The sequence below is a fragment of the Physeter macrocephalus genome, chromosome 13 (genome assembly GCF_002837175.3).
Source record: "Physeter macrocephalus isolate SW-GA chromosome 13, ASM283717v5, whole genome shotgun sequence".
NCBI classification, from domain to species: Eukaryota; Metazoa; Chordata; class Mammalia; order Artiodactyla; family Physeteridae; genus Physeter; species Physeter macrocephalus.
This window is the reverse complement of record NC_041226.1, coordinates 69,374,921-69,381,693: the sequence shown is the minus strand read 5'-3', so window position 1 is coordinate 69,381,693 and position 6,773 is coordinate 69,374,921. Positions and strand designations below refer to the sequence as shown.

Genomic DNA, 6,773 nt, shown 5'->3' with positions numbered 1-6,773 from the left:
TTTTTTTGTGGTATGCGGGCCTCCCTCTGCTGCGGCCTCTCCCGTTGCGGAGCACAGGCTCCGGACGCGCAGGCTCAGCGGCCATGGCTCACGGGCCCAGCCGCTCCGCGGCATGTGGGATCTTCCCGGACCGGGGCGCGAACCCGTGTCCCCTACATCGGCAGGCGGACTCTCAACCACGGAGCCACCAGGGAAGCCCAGCCCTTATTTTTAAAGTTAACAATTAGCAGGGGCTCACAGCCCTTATTTTTAAAGTTAACAATTAGCAGGGGCTCACAGCAAGGCGCCATGGGTGGGTGGGAGTGCCCGCCAACGGTGTTACAGCGGCTCTTTCAGGAAGCCCATCTGCTTCAGAAGCAGGATGACGGTCAGAGGCCAGGTAGGGGGTGTGGGAGTTTGGGACAGCTGGTCCCAGCCCGGCAGGGCAGCCCTCTCTGCTGAGAGGGGATCCAAAGGACAGGAAGGAAACCTCATACAAACTAGACCGAAATAAAAAGGTCTAGGGGTGGCCCCCGGACACAGGAATACCAAGCTCGCCCCAGGGCACAGCACAATCCTAGGTGCAGGACCATCAGGATGGAGCAGGTAAGATCCTGATGCTCTTGCCTTGGTCCCTGAGCAGAGTCAAGTCTGCAGGAAGGCGCTGAGCTGCTTAACGGGAGGTGACACATGCCTCCAAGCAGGTGACAAGGAGCTACTGTCTCTGCCTGGAGAGTGCACCTTTCCAAGATTCATCCACCCAACGGGACCGTTTCCTATTCACGCAACTGTGCGGGCAACCGAGCACATCCCTCAGACAGGGACTGACATAAATCCTGAATGAGAGAACAGACCCCCGCCAAACACTGACACAGACAGGAATTCAATCACGGCCGGCGGAGCCGTATCATCCACCCGAAACCGTCTCCCCTCACGGGCTCCCCCGCGCTCCCCACACCCATTACATAAAATTGCATTTATTTTTATAGTTGGAAAGGGTTGGCTGTACTATCTGTAGGCGGGATAGGCCTGAATTTGCTAAATATCTGAAACTATCTAAGATCATTAATGATAATTAGGCGCTGAAAAACAAAGCTCTAAGCACTATTTTGAGGATAATAATTATGACTCAGACTTGAAACCAAGATCATCAGCTCGACATTTCTCACTCCCTAACTGCTCATCCGCTGAACTGAAGCTCAGAAAACCATCAATGAATTCTCCTAATGGTAGTGCCTCAGACATTAAGAACAACCTTTACATCTTTGCTTCCCGGTAACATCATGAGGGGAAGGGAGGAAAAGAGCGCGGACGTGTGTCACTGACTTGTACCACTGCCTGTGTTCATCTTAGTCTCCCAAACACAGCCTGATGCTTCTAAAGCACAGGGCCTTTTATACAAGGCTGCGTATTCTCACATTTATGCCCTGAAACTCCCTTTGGAGTGGGGAACCAACGGGCACAGATGAGTCACATGAATTGTGAAATTCACGGACTTAAATCAGACAAGCGCTTGACCCTGTACCAGCGGTATTAAGAGAACATCTTTGCTTGAAACATTTCATCCTTAATTTGCGATCAACTGTTACCGTGCAACCATCTGAAAAGGCCCAAAGAGGCGTATGGTAGAGCCCAAGCGGCCCTCCACTCCCTTCTGTCCATCTGCAGTTCTGCCCCAGGCCCCTCTCCCCCGTGTCACCCTGGTCCTCTTCCAGACTCCTGGCTCCAAATCTGTAAACCATCTGCCGCCTCCAATCTGAGTCCCCAGGAAAACAAAAATTTTCTCTCAGCAACATATAAACACAGGATGTGAGGATGGTCTGCTGCTCTCTCTTCCCTAACCTGATCACCCTTCTTCCCCAGAAGTGGCCGGGTGGCCCCAGGAAACACCACCCTCTATTTGGATTTCATTCCTGCTGCTACGTCAAATGACATAGGATTCCACCACAGACTTTTTTCTCCCTCTTTTTGGAGCTGTCTGGAAACTGTAAAATTAACAACAGTACTTTGAAGAAAATAATAAATACCATTTATACAGCACTGTCCCTCACCTTCTCTTATTTGATTCTTTGATTGATTGACGTGAAGAAAAGAAAACTAACATTTACTGAGCGCCTACTGAATGATGCAAATTGCACCAGGTGTGGGCAGACCTCGTTTCGTTGCATTTCCCCCTTTTGTGCTTTGCAGATACGAGTTGTTTTTTTGGTTTTTTGGTTTTTTTTTTTTTTTTTTACCAATTGAACATCTGTGGCAACTCTGCATCGAACAAGCCTACCGGCACCATTTTCTAACAGAATTTGCTCACTTCGTGTCTCTGTGTCACATTTTGGTAACTCTCGAAATATTTCAAACCCTCCACCAGCAAAATGATTAAAACTTGCTGAAGGCTCCGATGATGGTTAGCATTTTTTAGCAACAGCCTTTTAAAATTATATTGTTTTTTTAGACATGATGCTATTGCTCACTCAACAGACTACAGTATAGCGTAAATACAACTTTTACATGCACTGGGAAACCAGAAACACTCGCGTGACTTGCGTTATTGCGCTATCTGCTTTACTATGGTGGTCTGCAACCGAACCCACGGTATCACCGAGGTCTGTCTGTACTTTATATACCTTACACCTTGTCTATCCTAATAGTACCCCCAAGAGGTAGGAATTACTGGGGGGAAATTTTAATTATTATTAGGTCACATCGGAAGCACTGTGATAAATCACTTGCTCTGAAGCGTTTTTATTTTTATTGGAAATGTTTTGAAAGATTAAATAAAGTAGTACATTTTGGGGCCCAGCAGAGTCCCAGGTGTATAGCAGGCTCTTGGGAAAGCGTTCGCTCCTTCTACTTTGTTAACGAAGAAAATGTGAGTTTCGCAGCTGCTTCCACATCGCGCACGGAGGGCACGAGTTGCGTTCAACCCCACGTGTACTCGCCTCTCCCAGCTCCACACGCACACGGCCTTCTCACCCTACGGGGGCGGGGGGTGGGGATCCAGACTGGTCCACCACACACGCGGACACCGTAGTTTGGGGAGGCTGGTACCTGGGGGGGTGGGGATCTCAGGGCAAAGGGGAGGAAGCATCACCAGCATGTGACCCTCCAGTCCCAAGTCCAGTCTTTGTTTAGACCCTGATGAGCTTCAAGGTAGTTTTTCCTGAAGTACACCCTCTTCTAAAAGTGAAAAAGCACAGGACCTTTGGTAGCAGGAGGAGATGGGCTACTATCAGCGGCCATAAGAGGGAGGCTGACTGGTTCTTTGTCTTTTGCCTGTTCCTGATGCTATACTAGGCTAATTCTTCTACAGTTCTCTTCTGAAGGCCACTTTCCCCTTTGTCACCAGAACAACACTAGATTCATGCTGCAGGCTTAGTAGGACAAAGCGAAACTCTTTCAACTGGGGGTGTGAGGGGTGTCAGGTATAAATAAGTGCACACAGCAGCCTGATGTGGGAAGTTTGTGTGTTAGGTTTCCTGGGGCTGTTGTGACAAAGGACCAGAAGCTGGGTGGCTTAAAACAACAAGCTTATTCTCTCACAATTCAGGAGGCCAGAAGTCTGAAATCCAGGTGTGAGCAGAGCTGGTTCCGACAGAAGGCTCTGGGGAGAATCTGGTCCAGGCTTCTCTTCCTGGCTTCTGGTGCTACTCAGCAATCTCTGGCGTTCCTTGGCTTGTAGACACGTCACTCCAATCTCTGCTTCTGTCTTCACTGGGCTTTCCCTCGTGTGTCTCTTCTCTTCTCATAGGACACCAGTCATGCTGGATCAAGGACCCATCCGACTCCGGTGTGACTTCAGCTGAGCTCTCATCTTAATTACATCTGCAAGGACCCTTTTCCCAAACAGGGTCACATGCACAGGTACCAGGGGTTAGGACATGCGTTCGGGGCTGGGGGGTGGGGGTGGGGAGACACAGTTCAACCACCCTCCCTGAAAAGCCCATGAGAAATTCTGCCCATTCCTCTTTCTGACCTATTTATCCAAATTACGTCCGAGATAAAGTCAGTAACAAGAGTGTAAATATATCAAGTAAGCTGGTGACACTGGCTGAGAGAGAAGGTAGAAAGAGGCCCAGTGTTGGTCAGACCCTAGAGTAACCCAAGAACAGCGATCAGTTCTGTTCTGTGTCAACATTTACTCTTGCTCTTATGCAAGAGATGCTTGTTTTGTTTTCTAAATTTTCTTCTTATAAATAACATGCCCATCCTCCAAATCCTCCTACAAAAAACAAAACAACACAAACAAACAAACAAAATCCCAACCCTGCTATAGCTGGGCGTAACTGAATTATTCCACTGAGTTATGTGAACCTCTTTTCGAGTGAAAAAAAAAAAAAAAAAGCATTCCAAAATATCTTCACACATCATCAAAATTAGAACTAAAATGCTGGAAGAAATCTATCTTTTCTCCATCTCTAATCTTTATAATTTGGAGAGCAAACATGAACCTTGGCAATTTAGCAAAGACCGTCTTAAAAAAGACCTGAATTTGCAAGCAAGGCAAACCTATCATTACAGAAGGCCAGTCCTGCTCATCAAAGTTTAGTTTTTAAAGTACAAGTTCCCTCTGGGAGTTGAGAGCTACATATAAAATTTCTCTTAGAAAGAGAAGATTTTTAAAGTAGAAAAGGGTCACCTACCAAAACACCAGAATTTCATTTTAAAAGCTACCACTTTACCAGTACACACACACACACACACACACACACACACAGGCACACACACACCTGATTTGCCATCTGTCAATTTTCCTTGCTCTCAGCTGGCAGAAAAAGGTTAAGAGAGCTTGTCATGGAACTAAAACACGTTAAACATTTTAAAGGCCAAAATTCAAAAAGCAAACGGGGGGGCTTCCCTGGTGGCGCAGTGGTTGAGAGTCCGCCTGCCGAAGCAGGGGACGCGGGTTCGTGCCCCGGTCCGGGAGGATCCCACGTGCCGCGGAGCGGCTGGGCCCGTGAGCCGTGGCCGCTGGGCCTGCGCGTCCGGAGCCTGTGCTCCGCAACGGGAGAGGCCGCAACAGTGAGAGGCCCGTGCACAAAAAAAAACAAAAAAAGCAAACGGGGGTTTGAGGTGCGGGGGGTGGGGTGGGGTGGGGTGGGGTGGGGTGGGGTGGGGTGGGGGCTTCAGATCTGCTGGCACTTTGCCGAGAACATTCCTTTCGAAGTGAGAAAACCTGGGATAAAATCCCACTCAGCTGCTCCTCGGCCATGACCTTGATATGGCATTGATCTTCCTGGGCTCCAGTTTCCTTGTCTGTTAAATGAGGATCACACAAATTCCCTTTGCAGGTTTGTTGAAAGGTGACTCTCTCACGTGTAACAGGTGTACCAGGCCCACAGCGGAAGCGCAACATCCTGTGTCTTTGCCGTTGCTGATTGGTGAGCGGTACTGTTTCTGCTTTCACTACAACTGTCACTGATTATTATCACCAGATCCTAACTACCTCCCCTGCCTTCCAGGGCCCCAGATGGAACCCTCTTCCCCTTCCAGAACCCTGACAATTTCTGGGGACGCAGGTCCTCACCCTTTCACCTCTCCTTCCCCGGTAACTGGGAAGGAGGATGGGCTGACCCCGGGCCCCAGGGACGCCTCTGACTCCTTTGCAAAAGGCGTGAGCAGGAAGAAGGCTAAACTAAGATTCTTCTCAAATGCAAAATTTAAAACAAACTCTCAACAAGCAATTCCAGTGTACTTAAAAAATACTATATATGTATATGTATAACTGAATCACTCTGCGTACGCCAGAAACTAACGCAACGTTGTAAATCAACTATACTTCAATTAAAAATTTTTTTAAATACCCTATTTCTTGGGAGATAAAGTTACTGTTTAAAACAAATCTACGTGATGACCCTCTTCGCCATCGCCAGTTGAGCCGCTGGTCCACACAGAGCCCTTGCAGGCAACATTTCTTCCCATCGCCCCAAGTCTACAAAGTTTTCCCACTTGCAGCTGACATCCACCCCACCTTCAAATGTCGGGTTATAACCTCCACGATATAGTATCTATGAATTTGTAACTTTAAAATTCCATTAAGAATAGAAATTTAAAAAATCTGTTTTAGCTTCAGATTCCTCGACGTGATGTGCTGCTCTGGGCCGCTTTAAGGCAGCTGCACCTAGACATGTGGACGGCTGCATGTAATGACGACAGCGTTTGCTTCATCCTGAATCACCGATATTCAGATTGACTCTGAGCTACAGCTGTGATGCTTTGAAGGAAGAAGGGTTTAAGCAGTGGAATTTAGGAAATGCTACTAACTGGGCCGCTCCAGGGAGGCACAGAGGCGACCTGCCTCTCAGGAGTCTATGGACCCAGGTCTAGGTCACTCAGAGCTGCTGTCGCCCCAACAGGGGACACCTGGGAAGGGGGTGCTATGAGTGCTGCACTGTGGAAATGGCATTCACTCTCTATTTTCCGTACTCAGCAATAATGGTCTTAAAGTTAAGGCTACTGCGGGAAAATATTCGATCTATTAAAGGAGACAAAAAAGCAGATTATGAAGCGTGCATCCAAAGAATGGTCCCATTTGCATAGAAACCATACCTAAAGGCACACAAACACAGAAAGGTCTGGAAGACAGTAAAAGACCAAGGTTTAAGGGGACTATTTCTTTTTTTTTTTTTTTTTTTGCGGTACGCGAGCCTCTCACTGTTGTGGCCTCTCCCGTTGCGGAGCACAGGCTCCGGACGCGCAGGCCCAGCGGCCGTGGCTCACGGGCCCAGCCGCTCCGCGGCATGTGGGATCTTCCCGGACCGGGGCACGAACCCACGTCCCCTGCTTCGGCAGGCGGACTC

At 48.4% G+C, this 6,773-nt stretch overlaps 1 protein-coding gene across 6 annotated transcripts in view; it reads right to left on the bottom strand.

Moving 5' to 3' along the window:
• Window positions 1–6,773, bottom strand: part of FARP1 (FERM, ARH/RhoGEF and pleckstrin domain protein 1) — a 303,222-nt gene that overhangs the window by 141,750 nt on the left and 154,699 nt on the right. The gene's annotated exons all lie outside the window — the stretch shown is intronic.